Here is a 27,590-nt window from a genome sequence, read left to right on the forward strand (position 1 = left end):
ATGCAGATCCAGACCAGGTCTAATCCGAGTAACGGAAGCAGCTGTACTAACTTGAGCTGGTAAAGCTTGAGAGGAGGGAGAGAGGTCTCGCTGTAGCTGTGCGACTGACACAGGGAGACCGGAGCGAGAGACAGCAACCAGACAAGTTGACTTGCACTATAGTAGACTAATAGCTGTTATAGCTAGGTTATCTATCATCAAATATGATTACGTAGTACCTGTCTTGACTGCATCAAACCGGGAGAGGCTAGAAAAGTTAGCTAACGTTTGCTAGCTAGGCTAACTGAGGATGCAGTGCATGCACTTTCTAATCCTACAGTTACAACAATACTGAACAAAAATATAAACGCAACATGCAACAATTTTAAAGATTTTATTTTGTTACAGTTCATATGAGGAAATCAGTGAATTGAAATAAATTCATTAGGTCCTAATCTATGGATTTCACCTGACTGGGAATACAGATACGCATCTGTTGGTCAAAGATACCTTATAAAAAATGGACCTCACAATGGGCCTCAGGATCTCGTCACGGTATTTCTGTGCATTCAAATTGCCATCGATAAAATGCAATTGTGTATGTTGTCCATAGCTTATGCCTGCCCCATACCATATCCCCACCACCACCATGGGGCACTCTGTTCACAACGTTGAAATCAGCAAACCGCTTGCCCACACGACGCCATACACGTGGTCGGTTGGACGTACTGCCAAATTCTCTAAAACGACATTGGAGGTGGCTTATGGTAAAGAAATGAACTTTCAATTCTCTGAAAGGAACATTAAATTATCTGACAACAGCTCTGGTGGACATTCCTGCAGTCAGCCTGCCAATTGCACTCCCTCAAAACTTGACACATTGTGGCATTGTGTTGTGTGACAAAACTGCACATTTTATTAGAGTGGCCTTTTATTGAAGACCTCTACTGCAGGCTGCAACTCAACCAACCTACTACCAGTCATATTTGCATTTGGATGTATTTTCCAACCACCTGAAAAGATCAGCTAGCTGAGTGGCTGTGTTTTTGAGACGTACAATTGTGGCATTCCTTTCATTAGAGAAAAACACAGGTGTGTATCATGACTCTAGTCCATAGAGAGAGAAAGAGAGAGTGGAGAGGCTGTGGATTTAACTAGCTGAGACAGAGGAAAGCATCAGGCTGTTCACACATTGGGAGCTGTAATAGAAATAGAATTACTAGCATGGGTAAAGCCCCTCAGACCACTGCACAAATTACAGCTGGACACAGAGTCAGAGAGAGATAATGTGTTATGGCAGGCCGTGTCATGGTCCTTAAAGTCCAGGAGCTGGAAGGAACAATACTCCTAAAACAGAGCATTATGTCAGGGTATGTGTTTGAAATATGTTGCTTAGAAGAAGAATCAAAATACCCACTTCTATAGGATATAATAAGACAGAATATACATCCATCCAAAGATGCAAACATGGGGAATAATTCACAAATCCACACAGAGGTAGATCCACAAAGATCCTATAAATCAATTGGATATGAAATGGTATTGGAATACCCTCCATCTGTGTATTTTCTGTGTCAGAGACAGCTAGCAGCTCCATGACATTCCAGCCTTTTACAGGAGAAAAACAAATCAACAGCTACATGGCAACTGACACACACACACACACACACACACACACACACACACACACACACACACACACACACACACACACACACACACACACACACACAGTGGCCATTGCCATGGCAACTCTAATAGTAGGCCTACATTATATATTCAAATCTCCTTGGTGAGGACAAACTCGGGTCTCCATTAGAGAAAAAAAAAACACAACCCCCAAATTTCTAAAAGAGAAAGACAAAATAAAGCACTCCCCATTGGGACTGAGAGAATAAGACTTTCAGAAACCATCCCCTTCCTCCTAGCAGCTCAGCCTTTGTGTTTGGGCTCATGTTGACAGCCCTTTGGGTCCCCAAAATACCTTTGCTGCTGCTACTTGGAGAATGCAGCACTGAATAGTGAGTCTGGAGGGGGGCACAGAGTTTACGCCCCAGCCAAGGTCGCTCGAGATTGGGTAGTGAAATATAACACTGTCAATCCGTCTCCCCCGGGGTACAAGCCCGCAAGGATAACAATGCCTTTTCATTTTGGACTTCTCTCTATTTTACTTTAGGGGTCTAGCGTCTAAGGGTCTGGCTATATGCTTGCATGAAGCTGCACTTTCCATAACAAGAGAGTAAAGAGAGCGAGGTGGGAGGGAGTGAGGGAGTCACTGAACGAGTGGACAGGGTTGTGCTCTGACAACAACCCACAGATGACCCAAAGCCCTAATCACACGCTTTTATGGAAGCTGTTGAGCTGATATTTTCCTCACTCCAATACATGGATCTCAAGACTAGGTTTATCGGCTTGTTACAGGTGCATTGAATTAACACACTGTGTGTGTGTCTCAAATAGCAACCTATTCTGTTCCCTATATACTGTAGTCCACTACTTTTGACCATTGGGTTCGGTCAAAAGTAGTGCACTATGTAGGGAATAGGCTGCCATTTGGGATTCAGTCGCTGTGTCTATCTGAGGGCGGTCGGTAAATAGAGACAGAGAAATTAGGAGAGACGTGCTTCTGAATTCATTACACAGATTTATGAAGTCAAACCTCAGTCAAAAAGTATTACAGAAACAAATCAGAGAAAATATGGCCGCCGGAGGTGTTACATGGACTTATCACTTTTGTTTCCTTAACTTTCTATCAGATAGCTGAAAAGCAAACATGCGCACATTGTCACGATGTAGGTTGCCCCATGTAGGCTGCCCACATTGGCAGATGCACATTTGTTATTTCATAGGAATTTATTTATTTATAATTTATGACATTTAAATGTAATGCATTAATTGCATAATTTTCTAAACATGTAACACTGTATCAGAAAAAAACAAAAAAAATACACATATTGGGCATCACACAACAGAACAGTAACACTGAACAGTTACACTCTCAATAACTGTTGCATCAAAAGAACTGGGTGCAAACCACACCTCCAAATATTCTAATGAGCCCCGCCACTAGCTGTGCTTGGTATGGCCTAGCCTGTGCTGGGCTTGTTGTTGGCTAGCCCCTGTTGGGCTCGGTGTGGGCTGGCCCGTGTTGGGCTGTGGCGGGCTAGCTTGTGTTGGGCTGGAGTAGGATTGGTGGGGACTAGCCTGTGTTGGGCTTGTTGTGAGCTCGCCCGTGTCGAGCTGGTGTTGGCTTGGTGTGGGCTAGCCCGTGTCGGGCTGGTGTTGGCTAGCCGTGTCGGGCTGGTGTTGGCTTGGTGTGGGCTAGCCGTGTCGGGCTGGTGTTGGCTTGGTGTGGGCTAGCCCGTGTCGGGCTGGTGTTGGCTTGGTGTGGGCTAGCCCGTGTCGGGCTGGTGTGGGCTTGGTGTGGGCTAGCCCGTTTCGGGCTGGTGTTGGCTTGGTGTAAGCTAGCCGCGTCGGGCTGGTGTTGGCTTGGTGTGGGCTAGCCGTGTCGGGCTGGTGTTGGCTTGGTGTGGGCTAGCCGCGTCGGGCTGGTGTTGGCTTGGTGTGGGCTAGCCGTGTCGGGCTGGTGTTGGCTTGGTGTGGGCTAGCCCGTGTCGGGCTGGTGTTGGCTTGGTGTGGGCTAGCCGTGTCGGGCTGGTGTTGGCTTGGTGTGGGCTAGCCCGTTTCGGGCTGGTGTTGGCTTGGTGTGGGCTAGCCGTGTCGGGCTGGTGTTGGCTTGGTGTGGGCTAGCCCGTTTCGGGCTGGTGTTGGCTTGGTGTGGGCTAGCCCGTGATGGTCTGATGTGGGATTGCTGGGCAAACCTGTGCTTGGATAGCACCTTTTGGGCTGGTGTGGGCTTGGTGTGAACATTCTGTGGGCTATCCCATGCCCACCTTGGCCACCGAATACCCACATGGGGCCAATGGGTGTCATGTTTGCTAGGATAGATTTAACAACTTTTGCATAAACCACATTTCTCCATCATTTTAATCCATTTTAATATTCTAATTCTAAATGTAGAAATAGGTCAATTTACAGTAAGTACCAAAAGGCATCCTATTCACTATAAAGTGTGCTCTCTATATAGTGCACTACCCATAGGGTAGAAAAGAAAATAGGTGCCATTTTGGAAAATAAAAGAAAATAGGTGCCATTTTGGAAACAGACCGGTTACATTAGATTAGAAAAGTGGATTTCCAGTGGACCTCATTGACGTGATCTCAAGGGGTTTCATGTGATTGCGACAAGACTCGAATGCCTATCTCCACCCCATTCTCCCAGAGGACCAGCGAAAAGTGATGTTTCTTCCCCCCTTCGATGGGAATCAGTAAACAGTTCCTGATAACATGGCCTCCCTCCTGACGCAAAGGGCCTCATTCTCTCCATGCGTTTCCTGTGCTGCTGTTTGTGGGGAGGATGAGTCTCAGAGGGCCATGACTCAGAAGTGCTGATGTCTCAGGCCCCCCCCCCCCCCTCCCCTTGTGCTCTTAGTGACCTCACAGTAGACCCAGGGCTGGACCACTGCATTTGGGGCCCATTTTGCCATGGAGCTGAGAGAAAAATCACTGAGTAGTTTGGTTATTCGGCCCTGAGCAGACCAAGGGTAGTTGGGCTTTCATAACAGGAATTCACGTAAGACCCTGCTGAGGCTGATCCTCCCCCCCCCCGGCAATAGATGACGGGCCTGATTACAATGAACAATTCCATTATGAAACAAATAACACTTCTTCTTCAAGCATGTGCCACAGCAATAGCTAAGAGCCAGTAAGCAGTGACTCAACCACAGAGTAGCCAATTGGTTGATGGTGCCACTGGAGTGCTGCTGTGATCACTTAATTGGCCAGCCAGCCAGCGAAAACAAATTGAATGTTTACTACAGTATCGATTTGCTCCAATAACGGTCCCTGATGAAATAGCACCAGGTATTTACCACAAGCTCTATAGAAAGGAATGCTTAGTTCTTCAGCATCCCATTCCTCCTCTCCACCACGCCAAATGTGTGTCTGCAGGATGCTATGGTGCTGAGTCACTGGCAGCGCTGTGCTGTGATTGAACGCTGTCAACGTCATTGGCCATGGCCCCGATGGCAGGATGAGTTGCGGTTGCTATGTCATGCAGGCTTGAGGCGGTTGGTGCTGGCTGCACGGGTCATCAATCAGCGCAGCCTGCCCCCACTTCTCCGCCACTCCCCCCGCCAACCAGCTAGTAAATGCCAGGCCATTAAAAGGACATTAGACTCCCAGCATGCCATTCGCCCCGATGCGGCGGGAGGTGGGGACATATCATCACTTCCTATCAACCCTCACTGACTAACTGGTCTGGCTACCTGAGTCTCTTGCCACTTACATAATCATGGAGGATTCTCACATACTGTACTGCCTGCCTGACTCCCTGTCTGTCTGTACATCTCAACAACCAGTCTAAACCCTTTAGAGTAAATGGATAGAAAGGAGTAGCAACAGCTGATTTATAACGTTGCTATAGTCTCCTCGTAAGTGGCTCGTAAGTAGCAATTCTGTTCTATTTGTAAAAGAAGAGTATCGTAACGGACACAGTACACAAAATGCCTCTGCAAGAACATTAATCACCAAAAAGAGACCCACCACTGGCATAAAATACAACCGTTTCTGATAGGATAATTGACATCATTTGAGTCAATTGGAGGTGTACCTGTGGCTGTATTTCAAGGCCTACCTTCAAACTCAGTGCCTCTTTGCTTGACATTATGAGAAAATCAAAAGAAATCAGCCCTCAGAAAAAAAAGACCTCAGAAAAAAAATTACAAAACTCCACAAGTCTGGTTCATTCTTGGGAGCAATTTCCAAACGCCTGAAGGTACCACGTTCATCTGTACAAACAATATTACGCAAGTATAAACACCATGGGACCACGCAGCTGTCATACTGCTCAGGAAAGAGACGCATTCTGTCTCCTAGAGATAAACGTACTTTGGTGCGAAAAGTGCAAATCTATCCCAGAACAACAGCAAAGGACCTTGTGAAGATGCTGGAGGAAACAGGTACAAAAGTATCTATATCCACAGTAAAACGAGTCCTATAATCGACATAACCTGAAAGGCCGCTCAGCAAGGAAGAAGCCACTGCTCCAAAACCGTCATAAAAAAGCCAGACTACGCTTTGCAACTGCACATGGGGACAAAGATCGTACTTTTTGGAGAAATGGCCTCTGGTCTGATGGAACAAAAATAGAACCGCTTCGCCATAATGGCCATCGTTGTGTTTGGAAGAAAAAGGGGGAGGATTGCAAGCCGAAGAACACCATCCCAACCGTGAAGCACTGGGGTGGCAGCATCATGCTGTGGGGGTGCTTCGCTGCAGGAGGGACTGGTGCACTTCACAAAATAGACGTCATGATAATGGAGGAAAATGATGCGGATATATTGAAGAAACATCTCAACACATCAGTCAGGAAGTTAAAACTTGGTCACAAATGGGTCTTCCAAATGGACAATGGCCAAGCATACTTCCAAAGTTGTGGCAAAATGGCTTAAGGACAACAAAGTCAAGGTATTGGAGTGGCCATCACAAAGCCCTGACCTCAATCCTATAGAGAATTTGTGGGCAGAACTGAAAAAGCGTGCGCAAGCAAGGAGGCCTACAATCCTGACTCAGTTACACCAGCTCTGTCAGGAGGAATGTTTCCCACTTATTGTGGGAAGCTTGTGGAAGGCTACCCGAAACATTTGACCCAAGTTAAACAATTTAAAGGCAATGCTACAAATGACTAATTGAGTGTATGTAAACTTCTGACCCACTGGGAATGTGATGAAAGAAATAAAAGCTGAAATAAATCACTCTCTATTATTATTCTGACATTTCACATTATTAAAATAAAGTGGTGATCCTAACTGACCTTAGACAGGTACGTTTTACAAGGATTAAATGTCAGGAATTGTGAAAAACTGAGTTTAAATGTATTATGCTAAGGTTTATGTAAACTTCCGACTTCAACTGTACACCTGCCAATAGCAGTTTGTGTAGGAGTGACATGGAGCGCAGCAGCATAGCAGCGTAGTGAGTGGGCACCTTGTGTGTGTGTGTGTGTGTGCGTCACAGAGTCTGTGTGTGGTCGGCTCCACAGGCTGAGTCTGCCAGCTCAGCTCTCATAACCCCCCCCACACACACACACACACACACCTCAACCGGAATGAATATCTTAGTCATTTACTTGAGTGCCTCCACTCAGTAAAAACCACAGCAGCACCTGCCTGCAGTAGAAAGGAGAGTTACGGGAAGTCCAACAACACCTCCATCGTCCCCATTACTCACTATCCAAGCCTGCCCTCTGACGAAGACCATTCATCAGAGCAGCTGTGACCAAGGTCCTGTGTGTGCATTTGTTTGTGTATGTGTGTGAGCGCGCACATGGGTCTGATTCATTATTGACAAAAGGTACAGCTCGCATAGACTTCAAATAGTATTATGGTCAGCAACAAAGATAACAGACTAACTGACTGCATGCCACAGAATGGAAAACAATCCTTTAACTGTCTGCAGGCAAACTGTCAACACCAATAATGGGACATATAGTTGACGTGGGTTGAAGACAGATCTGGTTGTCTGATGGATAGCTCAAGGGTGCACACACGCATGCACAAAAATCACACAAACACACGCAAACGCACACTCAAAGTGCTAGCCCTATATCAATCTGATATGCCTAACATCTAGCCATTGCATAGCTGTCACACATGCCTTATGTCCCTTTAGATTTATTGGGACGAGCAGTGAAGACAGAGATATTGGGATGCAGCTCGTCTCTCTTTGGCAGCATCCCTGTTGTAAACACTGTATATCTCTCCTCTCTCTCTCCCACTCTCTATATCCACCTTATCTGAGTGGCACAGCGGTCTAAGGCACTGCATCGCAGTGCTGGAGGCCTCACTACAGACCCGGGTTTGATCCCAGGCTGTATCACAACCGGCCGTGATCGGGAGTCCCATAGGGCGGCGCACAATTGGCCCAGTGTCGTCCGGGTTAGGGGAGGGTTTAAATAAAGGTTAAATAAATAAATAAATCTCTGTCCTTGTGTGACCCTGCAGACAGTAATAATATGATTGACTGCTGCCGTGTTGTGTGGTGCTGCTGATTAACAGGAAAGTGAAGCTAGCAGCGCATCACGTCCTGCTACGCCTGTCACAATCACTAAGAAAATAATACAGCCGGAAAATAGAGAGCGTGGGTTGTGATTGACATCTAAATTCACCACACTTTACACAAAGCCTGATGATGATGCCTGTCAGAATTGCCTGGCAAGACAGTGTGCATCCCAAATCCTCCAGGAGAATGCTGGGCTGTGGTTACTGTAAGACCTTTTTTACTGCGTTTTACAGCTTTTCCATTGATCATGTTGTATCTGTCGCCTACTGATGAAGTGAAGAAGTATTGTGTTGATAATTTAATATACTTCATTTCTCCCATCCAAGTGAAAGATGAGAAAGTTCCAGAGAGAAAAGAGGAGAGAAAACAATTCAAATATCTAGAAGAATAACTCAAGGATTAAACATCTCTGTCATTTAACAAATGCATCAACATGAGATTAGAGCAGAATCTGTTTCCTCTTGTCCCTTGTGCAAATTTCTGACGCAAAGGGCAGACGTTTCAGCTCTAGTCAAGTTCAAGACAAGCCCCTTTACATCAACATCGTCTAATCGTTACAGTTTAAAAATTGTTGGCTGGATCTGCCAGATAGACACGTTAACTCAGCCACTCCTGAGTGAAGCACATTGATTATTGGACTAGGCGATCAATGAGACCTTAGTAGCAGATAACGAGCATGTAGCCTTTTACCCTTGATCCATCCGATGCCTTGCTGTCTAGTGGGCGGGGCTACTCAGCTGTGAAAGCTGCTTGATTGGCACTTTGAATTCCTTGATAAAACATTGGTTTGGTTTTGTAGGTGTTGTACTTGGGTGACTTAGTATGCAACCGTTGGCTGACTGTGTTGGGTGCTGTGTTGGGTGTTCAGCTTGCGCTAGTGTTGATATTTGAGGCTTGGTTAACTGCATGAGCAGGTAGTCAGTCGATACAGTGCCGTGTTTCTCAAGCTTGGCTCTTTGCGTAGTGGGTGGGCGGGGATGTGTGTGATGGAGTACCTGCAGTGGACTGCTTCGGTCTGTTGATTGCCTACTGTGGGAGTGGGAGAGGCTGTGATAGCTGTGCCCTCCGATCTCATCTCATAGCCTCAAACACAACTTGACCCGCCCTACTCCCGTCGAACCCTCCTTTATCTCCCATGTCCCCTTGGTCTTCTCCCATTTACTTGCGTCCCTCTCTCTCTCTCCTTTCCCTCTCTCATCTTCCCTTAGACAAGCTTGATCCCTCCATGTCCTAACTCTCTGTTGCATTGACTTCAGAAACGACTTGTATTGATGCTCAGAAACAATCATCAGCTGACATGTACTGACATCATATTAGGACATGCACCACTTCTGGGACATTAACATCACAGCACCAAGCATCTAAAAAATATCCTCTTTGAAATGAGCAGGGACACTGTCTGGCAATACCAAAAGCATGGATTCACAGGGATGTTCTAAAGAGGAAATATATGTATTCTTCTGACCTTTTCAGGCTGAGAGTGTCAGTGTGACTTACGTCAATAGGGGTGGTGTGTGTGTGTGTGTGTGTTTGTGTGTGCGTGTGTGTGTACGTGCATGTGTGTGTAACGGAAAGGGGGATCCTGTAAGACCATGGACGTGTGTGTCTTCGACCGATCTGACAATCAATCTGCAGTGGGGCCTGACACCTGGCCCTCCTCCCTGTCTCCGTCTGCGTGTGACGCTAACCCCTACGGTCACACTGTGTCTGTGCACCGTCTGACAGGCTCTGGGAACAGGCGCTAGTCAGGTAAAGTAATCTCCAACTGCAAGGGAACATTACTGAAGGTCCACACCACAAACAAGCATGCAGGAGGCTAGGAACTACTTTACTGTGATCAAAGTTTTAGTACAAGGTTCAATTGGGAGTTCCATATGGCGGCACACAATTGGCCCAGCGTCGTCCGGGTTTGGCCGGAGTAGGCCGTCATTGTAAATAATAATTTGTTCTTAACTGACTTGCCTAGTTAAATAAAAGGTTAAATAAAAAAATAAAAAGCATGGAATGAGTTTAGCACAATGAAAAGTAAGGAATGTATTGTAAGTAATGGTAAAACTTGCTGGCTCACCATTCAAAATTCACTTTAAAGCAGACGAGGGGTTGAAAGAAAAACAAAATGTCAAACAAATGTTCTGGAGGTCGTATTAATGAGGAAATTAAAACTCTCAGATTCAGCTGTTTTAGATTCAGCTGAGCTCCCATAGTTCCATGCTGTGGGGACAGACAGTGGTTAGTCAGAGAACACCACGGGAGGGACAATGTCCTGTCCAACGAGACCTCACCGTTCAGCCCTTTCTTAACTCTGATTGGTCAGACAACGCAGGGATATTTTTGGCCCCGGAGACACAGCAGTATCAGATGCGTCTCCTCACCAGTGATTTGAAATGGAGACAAACATCCCAGCGTCCCACAGCCCATTCTGTAGTGTAGGATGACACAGCAGCAGCTAGCGCTGCAACGCCAGGGGAGTTGTCAACGACTATCAATCCTCCCAAAACCCAGCAGGCATTGCAGTTACCTGGTGAACCTCCTCCGGTGCACCTTGCCCTGTTGCTGCACACTGTTCTATAGAGCCTGACAGCCGGCCGTGATACATGGGGAGAGGTAGTAGAAGGAAAAACAACGCTTTCCCCAGACAAAATAAAATAAACTGATGCTCGAGAACCGCAGTACAGGCATCTGAAAGCATGTAATTGAGGAGGAAGGTTTGTCAATTGGATGTTTTTATGAGCTACCAATGGTAACCTTTAAGGAAAGTTAGTGCCATGTCGGTCCAATTAAGGCCCTGAGGTCCTATTGCACATCACTCAAGGAGTGGTGAGTCATGTGTGTAGAGGACAGTGGTTAGGGAGTTGGAAAGATTCAAGTTTAAGAGGGACACACAATGAGAATTCCTCTAAGCTTGAGAGAGGACACAGTGGGAGTATCCTGCTGCTTGTCTAAATCATACACGTAATAATAAAGTATCATGCATAACAATTAAAGCAATTTTAGTGGCCCTTAGGGTATCTACCTGCATGAGAGATGAATAATGTAATGGTGTAATATCATAAATTAGGGCTGTATCCTGCGGCCACAGAAGTGAAGTATGTCACGCCTTCTCCTTGCGTTGCGTTTGATGTTTCTCCATAAAACATCTAATGGACACCAATAGAGTGGGCGTAATAACACAAACAGAATTAACCTCTCAGATAAACTGATGACAAAGTGCCATCATATAATTATTATTTTTTAAAGTTGGACCCGTTCCGAAAATATAGAGACCCGTTCCAAACGGACCCGAGGACAACTAGACCCTTTCCGAATAGACCTGGTCAGATCCAGGCCCGGTCCGATCTGATTGATGGAAACTTTATTAAAATCGGCACTGATAAAGCACGTGGGGGGGAAAGAGAGGTGCCGCTCCTGCTGGTGGGGGAGGGGCCGTACTGCGAGCAGGGAGGGAGAGACATCAACCAACCAACAAGCCGACTTGCACTATAGTAGACTAACTTTAGGTAGCTAGGCTACTTGAGGCTGCAATGCAGCTCTTTCTCATCCTACAGTTACAAATAGTAACAGCTCCATTCAGAATATTAAGTAGCAGCCTACCTGTTGGCTCTTGGTCGTTGTAGCCTATCCTTCTCCTTTAACTTTTAATTCCGTAATTTGAATTCCATCTTCCATTGATTAGATATCCCCTAACTTTTGCCACACACAAAGCGAGGCTCTATGACTGTAGCCTATTGCAGCTTTGATGACTTATGATTGGCCAACAACAAGCTACATGCGCCACGCTCCATTTTCATGAAAAGCAAGAGCAGCAGCATAAAAAATAAAATGTCTCTCTCTCTACTGCAGCAGTCATGTTTGGATCTGTACGAGCTCTTCCAGAAAAGTCAGTTAAAATAACAACAACTCAGACCCATGATAATCATATATTATCTGGCCCAGACTCGTGATATTATTTCGAATATTGGATCCGGACCCGCTCATGTCCCAGATCGGGTCTTGGGTATTCCTGTATTGGTGGACCTGTGAAGACCTCTAGTTTAGACATACACATGGCAATTGTCATTATCTCAAAGGGTGTGTCCTCTCAAAACCAGTCTCATGGACTAATGCGCTCTTCACAAGGCATCAGGAGTGGCACACAGCACACACAACATAAAGATTAGGCTCAGTTAAACGCCTCTGTAAAGACATACAGCAACCATGTTTGTTACTAATGTTGTTATACGCCTACATTACTGGTATGAGTGAAAAAACATGGTATCCAAGAAGGTTGGAGAAACAAGAACGATAAACTATGGTATTTACCTTTTTGGAGAGATTTGATCTGGATATGATCTCTATTCTCTAGTTAGGTCTGAAACTTTGACTCACTCCAATGTCCGGTAAAGATAGAGTACAAAACCTTCTGAAAAGTCAAAGTATTTCCATGAGGTAGCCTTAGCAAAGCCGGTCTATGGAGATACACAATAACCTGTATTGCGAGGAAATAACTTCTCTCCAACGCATCTACATTTCCTCTCTCCTCTTTTCTTTCATTAACGGCTGCACGCGCACAACGCACACGTATACAACGTACACGCGCACAGCTCAGTAACGCAAAAATGCAGTCCAGGAAGGTCCATACTCTGCACACACACATCTAATTTTACCTCTTGACGCAGACCAGGCTTGTCATGGTGACAATGGCAGGAAGAGGGTAGTGAGGAAGGATGGGGAGGGAGGGGGGAATGTGCTGGGCTTCCTTTAGTGTCTACACAGGGAGCACTCAGAAACAGCTGTGAGACGAGTGGGAGAACTGGCATCCTTGGGGAGATGCTGTATTGTTCTCCCTCTCCCCCCCTCTCCCATCCCCCCGCTATTAGTAAGACGGATTAAATCCAAGAAAGCGGCTGGGACTGGAAGCGTGTCTGGCTTCGGCGCTGTGCTCAAACACACACATACACACACCACAGGAGGTTGGTGGTGCCTTAATTGGGCCGGACGGGCTTGTGGTAATGGCTGGAGCCAAATTAGGGGAATGGTATCAAATACTTGGTTTCCATGTGTTTTATGCCATTCCATTTGCTCCATTCCAGACGTTATTATGAGCTGTCCTCCCCTCACCAGCCTCCTGTGATACACACACATACACAACGGTGCACTCCAACAAACTCCCACCCACATCCATGGGGAAGCGCAATATTTCAAACATGCACACAACCAGCCACTGTAAGCTTTGTTAATTACACCATCATTAAGACTGACAGTTAAAAGCAGATGCTAGATAGTCTGCGTATGAGAACATGAGAGGATTTTAATGATGACTGAAGATCCCTTACTCATGGAAGCAGTGTCATTGTCTGGTTGGTGGTTGCATTGTACTATATTTACATCCTACTGGTCCTTCATCCTTCTGAAACTTCCCACACAGAGGGGTATAGGTCAGAGTTCTGAGTGGTGTGCTTTGACCAACAGCGGGTGTTCATGATTGACACCCACTGAGAGTAATTCACTAACGCTGGAACTGGCAGGCCTACGAGACTTATATCCCCCACAGCCTTATCTACTGCTGGGTAACTAGAGGTGACCTTTTCCCACAGCCACTCAAGGATACCCATGATTAAAGCAGTGACATGTTGTGGAGAACATGTTGTGGGTGTACAAGTTGATGAAAAAGGAATTGGAACAGGACAGCCAAAGCCATAATGGAGCAAGTAAAAGAGCCAGTCCCTGTGGGTTTGTTGACCTGCACTGACAGACAGCAGATATGAGGACATATAGGGTGTGGACTCTGTCTAGACAGGTTGGTTATTGGAAGAGATGTGGTTCTGACTGGGAGGTCAGTCTAGTATGAGAGTTGTTGGATGGGCTCAGGACAGACATATTAGAAGCTATAACACAGTCCAGAGACAACCCAAGGGTGGAACATGATTATTGGAAAATGAATAATCCCAGTGTGTCACAGAGTGAAACAACACAGTGATTGCTCAATCAGAGCATGCCTAGTAGTGATTGGCCTCACTTGTCTGTCAGTGCCTGAAGCGACACAAAGCGTCTGCAGTGGTGTACTTTAGAAATTCATTACGCCCTTTAGAGCGTATCAGCAGAGATGACTTGGCTGGATCCGACGAGCACTTCCTATCAATTGATACTGCAGATCGTATCTCAACCTCATTGTCCCTCATCTCAACTGCTCCCTGGCCATGTTAAAGAGATTCTCTGGTACTTTTGTATACTTTTTAGCCAGTAGTTCTGAAAGTAGCGTTCACGAGTCAAAAGTGGTCCCGGAAAAGTGAGTAATATGTCACATGTGCAGATATATGCACCACGTCATTGCTCTCTTTCGCTCTGCTGTGTGTGCATCTTGCTAGCTGTCACTCAAATGGCGAGGGGCCGAAGGTCGTTGGCACGAACTCAAATGTCTAGGGGGCTGGCCCACGTGGGGGAAAATGTGGGGAAAATGGCGCAGCACAGCTTCCAGAAAAAAGTTGTTTTCAAACTAGAGATTTCGTGGTTAATTGAGGTAAAACAGTAATTCTGCTCATAGATTATACATGTATGAACTACACATTGACACATCCTGCCCAAAGAGGGAGCGTTAAAAAAATACCTGCTAGTCGCCAAAGTTCCGGATCATCTCTTTAAAGTGAGCATGACTCCATGCTGTTCGGAAGTTTATTTGAGGCTTATTTGCACCAACATGTTGTTTACTGCTCGTTAGTTCCATTATCCATCGTAGAAACTTTCATTTCAAAGTCAAGGAATTACAAGATGTTGTCCAGTGTGTATCATCCGGTTTAGCTAGCTATGGGTAAACACGCCAATTACTTCAGGTGAAGTCCAATACGGGGTCTGAGACATAATGCACCCTTCAAACCCTTTCCTTTCATGCCTCCCAACCAGGTTCCTATCTGAGAATTCTCCTATGCTATAATGGGATTCAGGCTTTAATGGTGATGTTATCATCGCCATGACTGTCGAGTAATTACGCCAAAGCTCTTTGAGAGCCTGCTAATTGAGTTCAGCCATGGTGTAAGCGGACCTGATGGATCCTTCATCAAAGAGACAGGCTAAAGTCCTCAAAAGGCCTCGGTACTGTAGCCTAGCCTATTCGCGGTAAACAACTTTCCACTAGGTGTTCACCAACCCCCTGTTCTCAACAGAGCTGTGTTAATAATAATAACAATAATAAGGGTCTTTAGCATGGATTACTGTCAAACCCAAAACATCAATCAACTGCCTCACACAGACGCTTATCTGGGAAATAATGAAGTAATCAACGCAACCACTCAGCACGCTAATTACCAAACACCAGCCTGCTCTCCCGGGACAAGCCGTTTCTGCCGGCGCCGCGCTCAGAGAGTGCGTGTTTTTGGAGCGGTTTCAAGGCGGAAAACGACCAACAGATGTTTAATTTACCAGAAGATGGAGAGCCGTCCCACTGAGCACACACTGGTTGAATCAACGTTGTTTCCACGCAATTTCAATGAAATTACATTAAACCAACGTGGAATAGACAGTGAATTGACATCTAAGCCCAGTGGGGTGGTTGGCCTGTGCCATCAGTCATGGCTGAATAAATGAATATGTAAACAGTGAAGGAGGTAGCTAGCATAACAGCATGGTTAGTGTAGTGGACGGGAGGATCAGCGGCTCGGGAACAACATGAGTGATCACACACACAGTCAGCACTGTTTATTAACATGGAACGGTCCAGAGCTAGGCTGGAGGTGAAGCTTGGTTGAAGACCTGGAGCGCTTTGTGTAAAATGTATTATTCCCCATCTTTAGCTTATAATGAAGCGACAACATTACCTGTTTAGTGATACGTGATAATTTGCTTGTTGTTCTACTTGGAAGGCCGAGGGAATATTTGAACAAATGGCGATTGTGTCCCATCAGCGCAAGTTCAGCTGTACACTTACTTCATAATATTCACATTGTTAATAAAACCCCTTATATTGAGTGAAGAATAGGTGAATTTCCTCTAATACACCTTCTGTTGGTGAATGATGGGCCCCAACAATGTATGCACTAGAATGTGTCCTGAGCCGTGATGGATCTTGGTTGAGTAGGGTACGGGGGCAAAACACACCCAGCGAGAGACCGTGCCAGACAGAATTAATGTCAATGACAATCCAGGGCCCTGCTTATGGCTTTGGTAGTTAAATGTCAAACGCTTGGCACAGGGATGAGTTTGCAGCTGCAGCACACACACACAGAGAGAAACTCGCAAATCTCGCTCTCTTTTTTTCTTTATTACTCTCTCATGTGAGGTGTTGTGCTGCGGACAATGAGGTGGGGTGATCAGCAGGATCTATTATTAGCGAAAGAGTAAAAAACGGAGTGAGTGGGGTAGGGGATGTTGGAGGAATGGAGCCAAGCCTCCTCAATATTATTTTAAGAGTTGCTGTGGTGACAGTTTCCCTAGGAGATGACTGCAGCACTGCGGACCATAGAGCAGTGTGTGTGTAAAGATGGAAAGAGAAGAAGAGGGAGATAATACCTAATACCATTAGTTTAAAAGTAGCATCACCAACTCCCATCACACACACGCAATTGCATGCTGACAGAAGTATACTGTACACACTCAGCCTATACCACACATACAGTGCCTTCGGAAAGTATTCAGATCCCTTCACTTTTCCCACTTTGTTAGGTTACAGACTTATTCTAAAATTGATGAGAGGAAAAAAACTATCTACACACAATACCCCATAATAACAAAGCAAAAACAGGTTTAGACATTTATGGTAATTTATATATTTTTTAAAATGTGTATGTGTATATATATATATATCACATTTACATAAGTATCCAGACCCTTGACTTAGTACTTTGTTGAAGCACCTTTGCCAGCAAGTCTTCTTTGATATGACGCTACAAGCTTGGCAAACCTGTATTTGGGGAGTTTTCCCATTATTCACTGCAGGCTCTGTCAGGTTGGATGGGGAGTGTTGCTGCACAGCTATTTTAAGGTCTCTCAGGAGATGTTCGATCGGGTTCAAGTCCAGGCTCTGGCTGGGCCACTCAAGGACATTCAGATACTCCTACGTTGTTTTGGCTGTGTGCTTAGTGTCGTTGTCCTGTTGGAAGGCGAACCTTCGACCCAGTCTGAGGTTCTGAGCGCTCTGGAGCAGGTTTTCATCAAGGATCTCTCTGTACTTTGCTCTGTTCACCTTTGCCTCGATCCTGACTAGTCTTCCAATCCCTGCCGCTGAAATACATGCCCACAGCATGATGCTGCCGCCACCATGCTTCACCGTAGGAATGGTGCCAGGTTTGCGCCAGATGTGACGCTTGCCAAAGAGTTCAATCTTGGTTTCATCAGACCAGGTCTGAGAGTCTTTAGGTGCCTTTTGGCAAACTCCAAGTGGGCTGTCATATGCCTTTTGCAGAGCAGTGGCTTCCGTCTGGCCACTCCACCATAAAGGCTTGATTGGTGGAGTGCTGCAGAGATTGTTGTCCTTCTGGAACATTCTCCCATCTCCATAGAGGAACTCTGAAGCTCTGTCAGAGTGACCATCGGGTTCTTGGTCACCTCCCTGACCAAGGCCCTTCTCCCCCGATTGCTCAGTTTGGCCGGGCGGCCAGCTCTAGGAAGAGTCTTGGTGGTTCTAAACTTCTTCCACTTAAGAATGATGGAGGCCACTATGTTCTTTGGGACCTTCAATGCTGCAGAAATATTTTGGTACCCTTCCCCAGACCTGTGCCTCAACACATTCCTGTCTCGGAGCTCTACAGACAATTCCTTCGACCTCCCGGCTTGGTTTTTGCTCTGACATGCACTGTCAACTGTGGGACCTTATATAGACAGGTGTGTGCTTTTCCAAATCATGTCCAATCTGAATACTAACGTAAATTAGGTATCCGTTTTTTATTTTTAATAAATGTGCAAAAAAAAATCAGTTTTTACTTTGCTATTATGGGGCATCGTGTGTAGATTGCTGAAGATTTTCACACAGGGGAATTGGGTGTTGCATAACTTTGTTAAATAAAATAAGTATACATTTTTTGGGTTATTTGTAAACTCTGTTTCCCTTTATCTAATATTAGGTTTTGGTTGAAGATCTGATAACATTTAGTATAACAAATTTGCAAAAATAGAGAAAATCAGAAAGGGGCATATTCTTTTTCACAGCACTGTAAAACAGACAAAGTGGTTGCAGTACAGACTCCGAGCTAACAACAAACGTTCCCCCAACTTTAGCGAATGTTCCCTTAAGAGTCTCATTAGGTAATTACCTAACATTTTCATAGCTATGTTCCAGTGACGTGGAAATATACCATTATCTTGATGTCAAACAGAACTTACCCAGAAGGTGGTTACCATGTTCTCAGAATATTCAATATTAATGTTCTAGACACGTTCTGGGTAGGTCCGCAAGGACGTTTTAGGATGCCGCCTGATGATCCCAAATAAACATTAAAAAAACAAAAGAAAAACATGTTCTGTGTATGTTTGTTGTGATGATGGAATATTCTCCTAACCCTCAGAAAACTGGACAAATGAATGTTCTTACGACAGCTCATGAAATGTATCTAGAACATTAATATTGAATATTCTGAGAACATGTTAACCACGTTCTGGGTATGTTCTGTCTGACATTAAGGGAATGCTCTCCTAACTCTAACAACAGAACATGCTAAATAGGAGGATTTTGCTAACATACATAGAATGTTCCCATAACTAATGGAAAACTGGATACACAAACATCAGGGGAACATTACAAAAACATTCTCACTCGCTAGAATTGTTAGCTGGGCTGTTTTACTGTGGCAGTAAAATCACTGCAGTTCATTGCAGTATAAATCAGACATGCCTCAGATACATTGATGATTTATTCTCTGTGAGTATGAGTACAGTACATTTTTATTTTACCTTTATTTAACTAGGCAAGTCAGTTATGAACAAATTCTTATTTTCAATGACGGCCTAGGAACAGTGGGTTAACTGCCTTGTTCAGGGGCAGAACGACAGATTTGTACCTTGTCAGCTCTGGGATTCGAACTTGCAACCTTTCCGTTACTAGTCCAACGCTCTAACCACTAGGTTACCCTGCCGCCCCATTTACAGTGCCTTCGGAAAGTATTCAGTGCCATTGACTTTTTCCACATTTTGTTATGCTACAGCCTTCACACCCCAAAGCATCACACTACCACCACCATGCTTGACCGTTGGTATGAGGTTTTTACTGTGGAATGCAGTGTTTGGTTTTCATCAAACATAATGGGACCCATCTCGTACAAAAAGTTGACTCAAGTTTGCCAAAAAGCTCCTGGAAGCACCTGGATGATCATCAAGAATCTTGTAAGAATGTTCTATGGACAGATGAGTAAAAAGTAAACTGTACTACATGGGTCCCATTATGCCTGTTGATAACCAAACACTGCTTTTCACAGTAAGAACCTCATACCAACATTCAAGTGATGGTTTGGGGATGATTTGCTGCCTCAGGACCTGCACGATTTGCCTTAATAGAAGGAACCATGAATTCTGCTCTGTATCAGAGAATTCTACAGGAGAATGTCAGACCATCTGTTTGTGAGGTGATGCTGAAGCGCAGCTGGGTCATGCAGGAAGACAATGATCTAAAACACACAATCAAGTCTACATGAAAATGTCTAAAAGAAGTTTTGGAATGGCCTAATCAAAGTCCAAACCTGATCCCAATTGAGATGTTGTGGCAGGACTTGAAACGAGCAGTCCATGCTTGAAAACCCACAAATGTCGCTGAGTTATAGCAGTGCTGCATGCAAGAGTGGACACAAATTCCTCCACAACGATGTGAGAGACTGATCAAGAACTACAGGAAGCATTTGGTTGGAGTCATTGCAGCTAAAGGAGGCACAACCAGTTATTGAGTGTAAGGGGGCAATGACTTTTTCACACAGGGGCATTGGGTGTTGCATAACTTTGTTATGAAATAAGTATGTAATTATTGTGTTATTTATTCACTCAGATTCCCTTTATCTAGTATTAGGTTGGTTGAAGATCTGATAACATTCTGTATATAAAAATATGCAAAAGCAGAGAACATTTGAAAGGGGGCAAATACTTTTTCACAGCACCTTCAGATGAACCTGAAACATCAAGTCATCTCTTCTCCCTCTGGCTCAAGGAGACGGCTAAAGAAGAGGGACTGTCCAGCAGGCAGGCAGCAGCTACTGTAGGGCAATTTCATTTGGCTCAGGGCTGTCATCCAGAACAGAGTCTATCTACCCTAGAATTTGAACACTTAGCTAGGCAATCTGGGAGAGAACACAGAACGGGTTTACAGTTTACTAAGCAGCCATTTCGCAGTACATTCAGTAGACAGCGCCAATGGCTGCCCAGTTCTTCTCTGCCAAACATTCTACCAATGAATTACGGTGTAATTTGTGTTACTGGGAGTAGCTGTGTTTGTCTGACTGGGAGTTTGTTTGGTGTGTTACTGTGTTTTTTATCTACCTGCCCCTCCTGTGTTGTTTCAAAGCTGTGTCCACTTCAGTGTCTTCCCAAAATCCCTTGAATCCACTGTCTCCATGGTGATACGGCTTGTACGGACGCATAGTGAGGCTTTATTCATTATTGTCAGCAGCTCTGTATATGGAAATTAATTTGTGGGGCTGATGCCTCTCTCCATCTTATTCAATATTAATGCCGCCTCAGATTACCAGACAGCTCTACTCCGACCCCCAGGGAGCTGGGATTTCTTTCAAGCAGAGAGGAGAGAGGGAGAGAGAACCATATAAAGTACTCTAATTGACAAAGACAAGCGCCAAAAGTCTCCTATTTGAACAGACATACTTGCAGAGGTGGCTAATTCAGTGATTAAAGTGAAATGTCAGTTACAGTCATACAACGAGAGGAAAAACATAACAGTTAATAATTCTTACTATTTAAACAGAAGACACTGGGTTTTATAAACAGCCTTCTTCTAAAACCAGCCTTCTGAAGACCATCTCTCTCATCCTTTTGCGATCGGTCTCTACTGAAGAGCTTTTTGGCTCAGGACATATAGGCTATACCTGCGAGCACTGTAAAATCTCAGTGCTTTCATTCTCTGCTATCTTCTAATTTACCTCAAGTGACCCTGGCAAAGGATTTGTCCTCCTAGCCAAACATATACAGTGCCTTCGGATATGATTCAGACCCCTTGACCTTTTCCACATTATGTTAGGTTATAGCTTTATTCAAATTGATTAAATTGTTTTTTCCCCTTATCAATCTACACACAATACCCCATAATGACAAAGCAAAAACAGGTTTTTTGAAATTCTTGCTAATTTATATATATATTTTTTTACAGAAACATCACATTTACATAAGTACTCAGGCCCTTTACTCAGTACTTTGTTGAAGCACCTTTGGCAGCGATTATAGGCTAGAGTCTTACAGCCTAGAGTTTTCTTCGGTATGATGCTACAAGCTTGGCACACCTGTATTTGGGGAGTTTCTCCCATTCTTCTCTGCAGATCCACTCAAGCTTTGTCAGGTTGGATGGGGAGTGTTGCTGCACAGCTATTTTCAGATCTCGCCAGAGATGATGTTCCAATTAAGAATGCTGGAGGCCATTGTGTTCTTGGGGACCTTCAATGCTGCAGAAATGTTTTGGTACCCTTCCCCAGATCTGTGCCTCAACACAATCCAGTCTCGGAGCTCTACAGACAATTCCTTCGACCTCATGGCTATGTTTTTGCTCTGACATGCACTGTCAACTGTGGGACCTTATATAGACAGGTGTGTGCCTTTACAAATCATGTTCAATCAATTGAATTTACCACAGGTGGACTCCAAACAAGTTGTAGAAACATCTCAAGGATGATCAATGGAAACAGGATGGACCCGAGCTCAATTTCGAGTCACATAGCAAAGGGTCTGAATACTTTTTTTGTAATACATTTGGCCAAAATTTCGAAAAACCTGTTTTCGCTTTGTCATTATGGGGTATTGTGTGTAGATTACTGAGATTAGATGTATTTAATCAATTTTAGAATAAGGCTGTTACGTAACAAAATGTGGAAAAAGTCAAGAGGCCTGAACACTTTCCGAATGCCATGTTCTCAGAATATACTATATTAAATGTTCTAGACACGTTTCATGAGAAGACGTTGCCTGAGGTTCGTTGCCTGAGGCTCCCCCCGCTAGAGACCTTCATAGGTCCAAAAAGTTTCCGAAACGGACCTGGGGCTTTCCCTCCCAGACCCGATATGCAATCTTTAAATATAGGAGAACTGTTCCGAACAGACATGAGGACAACTAGACCCATTCTGTATAGACCTGGTCAGATCCACACCTAGTCTGGTCCGAGTGAGGGAAGCAGCAGAAAAGTTAAGCTACTTTATTAACCCGAGCTGATACAGCACGAGAGGGAGAAAGAGATGCCACTCTAGTAGGCGGGGGAGGGGCTGTACTGTGAGCTAGTGACACAGGGAGCAGGAATGATGGAGGGAGAGACAGCAACCAACCACGCCGACTCACGCCATCGTAGACTAATAGCTGCCATAGCTAGGTTATTTATCATCAAATATGAATACGTAGTACCTGTCTTGACTACATCAAACCGGGAGAAGCTAGTTAAGCTAACATTAGCTAGCTAGGCTAATTGAGGCTGCAGTGCATGAACTTTCTCATCTTACAGTTACAAATAGCAACAATTCCATTCAGAATATTAAGTAGCAGCCTACCTGTTGGTCATTGTAGCTTATCCTTCCGGACAAGTCAGTTAAAATAACAATACCCCAGACCAGATCCAACCCGTGACATTATTTAGAATACTGCATCCGAACCCACTCGGTCCCGGATCGGGTCTTGGGTATTCGTGTACAGGTGGATCAGTGAAGAACAATAGTTTAGACATACACATGGCAATTGTCATTATCTCAAACGGTGTGTCCTCTCAAAACCAGTCTCATGGACTAATGCCCTCTTTCACAAGGCATCAGGAGTGGCACACAGCACACACAACAAACATTAGGCTCAGTTAAACACCTCTGTAAAGACATACAGCATGAGGCAACCAAAAATTACATATACCAGAGACCATCTTATCAGATCTGACCCAGACCCGTGACATTATTTAGAATTCTGGATCTGGACCCACTCTTGGGTACTCGGGTACAGATGGGACAAGACTAACTACCATTTGGATATTACAAAATTGGGGAGAAAAAGGGTTAAAAAGTACAAACACACACACACACACAGCGTTTTCAACTTACACATTTGATGCACTTATAACATACATGATTACATTATGGTTGTGCAATGGGTAGCCATTTGATAAGCTATTTAGCAGCCTTGTTTAGAGGTCTTATGGCTTGGGGGTAGAAGCTATTCAGGGTCCTGTTTGTTCTATACTTGGTGCATTGGTACCACTTGCTGTGAGGTAGCAGAGAGAACTGTCTGTGGCTTAGGTGGCTGGAGTCTTTGACAATTTTTGGGCCTTCCTTTGACACTGCCTGGCATAGAGCTCCTGGATGGCAGAGAGCTCGACCCCAGTGACGTACTGAGCCGTACGCACTACCCTCTGTAGTGCCTTGCGGTCGGATGCCAAGCAGTTGCCTTACCAAGCGGTGATGCACCCAGTCAAGATGCTGCAGCTGTATAACTTTTTGAGGATCTGATGGCCCATGCCAAATCTTTTCAGCCTCCTGAGGGGGAAGAGGTGTGTGGGTGTGTGTGGACCATCTTAATTCCTTGGTCATGTGGACACTGAGGAAGCTCTCTACCCGCTCCACTACAGCCCTGTCAATTGGAATGGGGGCATGCTCGGTCCTCCGTTTCCTGTAGTCGACGATCAGCTCCTTTGTCTTACTGACGTTAAGGGGGAGGTTGTTGTCCTGGCACCACACTGCCAGGTCTCCGACCTCCTCCCTATATGCTGTCTCGTCATCAGTGATCAGGCCTACCACCATCGTGTTGTCGGCAAACTTAAGGTGTTGGAGTCGTGCACGGCCACACACTCGTGGGTGAACAGGGAGTACAACAGGGGACTAAGCACAGGCCCCTGTGTTGAGGGTCAGCGTGGTGAATGTTGTGCTGGTAACTTTAGTCTCAAATAAACAATGAAACATGTTCAATTTGGTTTAAATAATGCAAAAACACAGTGTTGTAGAAGAAAGTAAAAGTGCAATATGTGCCATGTAAAAAAGCTAACGTTTAAGTTCCTTGCTCAGAACATGAGAACATATGAAAGCTGGTGGTTCAATATTCCCAGTTCTTCAATATTCCCATTAAGAAGTTTTAGGTTGTAGTTATTATAGGAATTATGACGCGTCGACTACCTCTCTATACCATTTGTATATTTCATATACCTTTGACTATTGGATGTTGTTATAGGCACTTTAGTATTTCCAGCCTAATCTCAGGAGTTGATAGGCTTGAAGTCATAAACAGCGCTGTGCATCAAGTATTGCCAAGAGCTGCTGGCAAACGCACTAGAGTGTGGTTTGAATAAATGCTTACGAGCCTGCTGCTGCCTACCACCGCTCAGTCAGACTGCTCTATCAAATATCAAATCATAGACTTAATTATAATAAACACAGAAATACGAGCCTTTGGTCATTAATATGGTCAAATCCGGAAACTGTCATTTCGAAAACAAAACCTTTATTCTTTCAGTGAAATACGGAACCTTTCCGTATTTTATCGAACAGCTGGCAATCCTAAGTCTAAATATTGCTGTTACATTGCACAACCTTAAATGTTATGTCATAATTATGTAAAATTCTGGCAAATTAGTTCACAGTTTGCAACGAGCCAGGCGGCCCAAACTGTTGCATATACCCTGACTCTGCTTGCACTGAACGCAAGAGAAGTGACACAATTTCCCTAGTTAATATTGCCTGCTAACATGAATTACTTTTAACTAAATACGCAGGTTTAAAACAATATATACGTCTGTGTATTGATTTTAAGAAAGGCATTGATGTTTATGGTTACGTACATTTGTGCAAAGATTGTGCTTTTTTTGGCAATGCGCTTTTGTTAAATCATCACCCGTTTGGCGAAGTTGAAGTAGGCTGTGATTCGATGATAAATTAACAGGCACCGCAGGACAAGCTAGTTAACCTAGTAATATCATCAACCATGTGTAGTTAACTAGTGATTATGTGAAGATTGATGGTTTTTTATAAGATAAGTTTAATGCTAGCTAGGAACTTACCTTGGCTCCTTGCAGCCACAAGATCCTTTTGACGCTGCACTCGCGTAACAGGTGGTCAGCCTGCCACACAGTTTCCTCGTGGATTGCAATGTAATCGGCATCCAAAAAGGACGATTACCGATTGTTATGAAAACTTGAAATCGGCCCTAATTAATCGGCCATGCCGATTAATCGGTCAACCTCTAGTTATAACATCTACGGAAAAGACAGAAATGCAATAGGTGTGGTGTTGTGGTCTATATTCAGAACCATATTCCTGTAAAGCTTAGAGACGATCGAATGCTAAATACTGTTTAAGTAATATGGCTACAGGTTCATCTGCCTCACCTAAAGACCATTCTTGTGGGAAGCTGCTATAGACCACCAAGTGCTAACAGTCAGTATCTGGATACTATGTGTGAAATGCTTGATAATGTATGTGATATCAACAGAGAAGTACATTTTCTGGGTGATTTAAATATTGACTGGCTATCATCATGCTGCCCACTCAGGAAAAAACTTCAAACTGTAACCAGTGCCTGCAACCTGGATCAGGTTGTCAGTCAACGTACCAGGGTAGTTACAAACAGCACAGGAATTAAATCATCAACATGTATTGATCACATTTTTACTAACGCTGCAGATATTTGCGTTAAAGCAGTATCCAAATCCATAGGATGTAGTGATCACAATATAATAGCCATATCTAGGAAAACCAAAGTTCCAAAGGCTGGGCCTAATATAGTGTATAAGAGGTCATACAAGAAGTTTTGTAGTGATTCATATGTTGATGATGTAAATAATATTTGCTGGTCTGTGGTGTGTAATGAGGAGCAACCAGACGCTGCACTTGACACATTTATGAAATTGCTGATTCCAGTTACTAATAAGCACACACCCATTAAGAAAATGACCGTAAAAACTGTTAAATCCCCTTGGATTGATGAGGAATTGAAAAATTGTATGGTTGAGAGTGATGAGGCAAAAGGAATGGCAAATAAGTCTGTCAGTCCAACTGATTGGCAAACGTACTGCAAATTAAGAAATCATGTGACTAAACTAAATAAAAATAAACTAAACTATGAAACAAAGTTAAATTATTTAAAGAATGATAGTAAAACGCTTTGGGGCACCTTAAATGAAATTTTTGGGAAAAAAGCCAACTCGGCTCCTTCATTTATTGAATCAGATGGCTCATTCATCACAAAGTCATTCCGCTACCCAAGAATAGTAAAGCCCCCTTTACTGGCTCAAATAGCCGAACAATCATCCTGTTACCAACCCTTAGTAAACTTCTGGCAAAAATTGTGTTTGACCAGATACAACGCTATTTTACAGTAAACAAATTGACAACAGAATTCCAGCATGCTTATAGGGAAGGACACTCAACAAGCACAGCAATTGATGATAAAATGATTGTGGGGGCTGTCTTGATAGACTTCAGTGCAGCTTTTGACATTGTTGATCATAGTCTGCTGCTGGAAAAACGTATGTGTTATGGCTTTACACCCCCTGCTATAATGTGGATAAAGAGTTACTTGTCTAACAGAACACAGAGGGTGTTCTTTAATGGAAGCCTATCAAATAGAATCCAGTTAGAATCAGGAATTCCCCAGGGTAGCAGTTTAGGCCCCTTGCTTTTTTCAATTTTTACTAATGACATGCCACTGACTTTGAGTACAGACAGAGTTTCTATGTATGCGGATGACTCAACACTATACACGTCAGCTACGACTAACACTCAACAAAAAGCTGCAGTTAGTTTCATAGTGAGTGGCAAGGAATAAGGTAGCCCAAATATTTCTAAAACTAAAAGCATTGTATTTGGAACAAAACACTCACTAAACCCTAAACCTCAACTATATCTTGTAATAAATCATGTGGAAATTGAGGAAGTTGAGATGACTAAACTGCTTGGAGTAACACTAAATTGAACTGTCATGGTCAAAACATATTGATGCAGTAGTAGCTAAGATGGGGAGAAGTCTGTCTATACTAAAGCGATGCTCTGCCTTCTTAACAACACTATCAACAAGGTAGGTCCTACAGCCCCAGTTTTGTCGCACCTTGACTACTGTTCAGTCGCCACAAAAAAATGACTTAGGAAAATTGCAATTGGCACAGAACAGGGCAGCACGGCTGGCTCTTGGATGTACACAGAGAGCTAATATTAATAATATGCATGTCAATATCTCCTGGCTGAAAGTGGAGGAGAGATTGACTTCATCACTACTTTTATTTCTGAGAGGTATTGACATGTTGAATGTACAGAGCTGTCTGTCTAAACTAGAAGTCGACCGATTATGATTTTTTTCAATGCCGATACCGGTACCGATTATTGCCGGGCCAAAAAGCCGATGCCGATTAATCGGCCGATTTTTTTTCTTATT

General features: G+C 44.1%; 1 protein-coding gene across 3 annotated transcripts in view; it reads right to left on the minus strand.

The window, feature by feature from the left end:
• LOC106578662 (transmembrane protein 108) overlaps positions 1-27,590 on the minus strand; it is a 91,474-nt gene that overhangs the window by 58,104 nt on the left and 5,780 nt on the right. Inside the window, exon 1 of one of the 3 annotated variants that reach the window (XM_014157712.2) lies at positions 12,399-12,769. The exons of the other annotated variants lie outside the window; for them this stretch is intronic. The gene's annotated coding sequence lies outside the window, so the exon portion shown is untranslated. Of the gene's footprint in view, positions 1-12,398; positions 12,770-27,590 lie in introns of those variants that run through there. 3 annotated transcript variants of the gene reach the window in all.

Source organism: Salmo salar, chromosome ssa19 (genome assembly GCF_905237065.1).
Source record: "Salmo salar chromosome ssa19, Ssal_v3.1, whole genome shotgun sequence".
Lineage (NCBI taxonomy): Eukaryota > Metazoa > Chordata > Actinopteri > Salmoniformes > Salmonidae > Salmo > Salmo salar.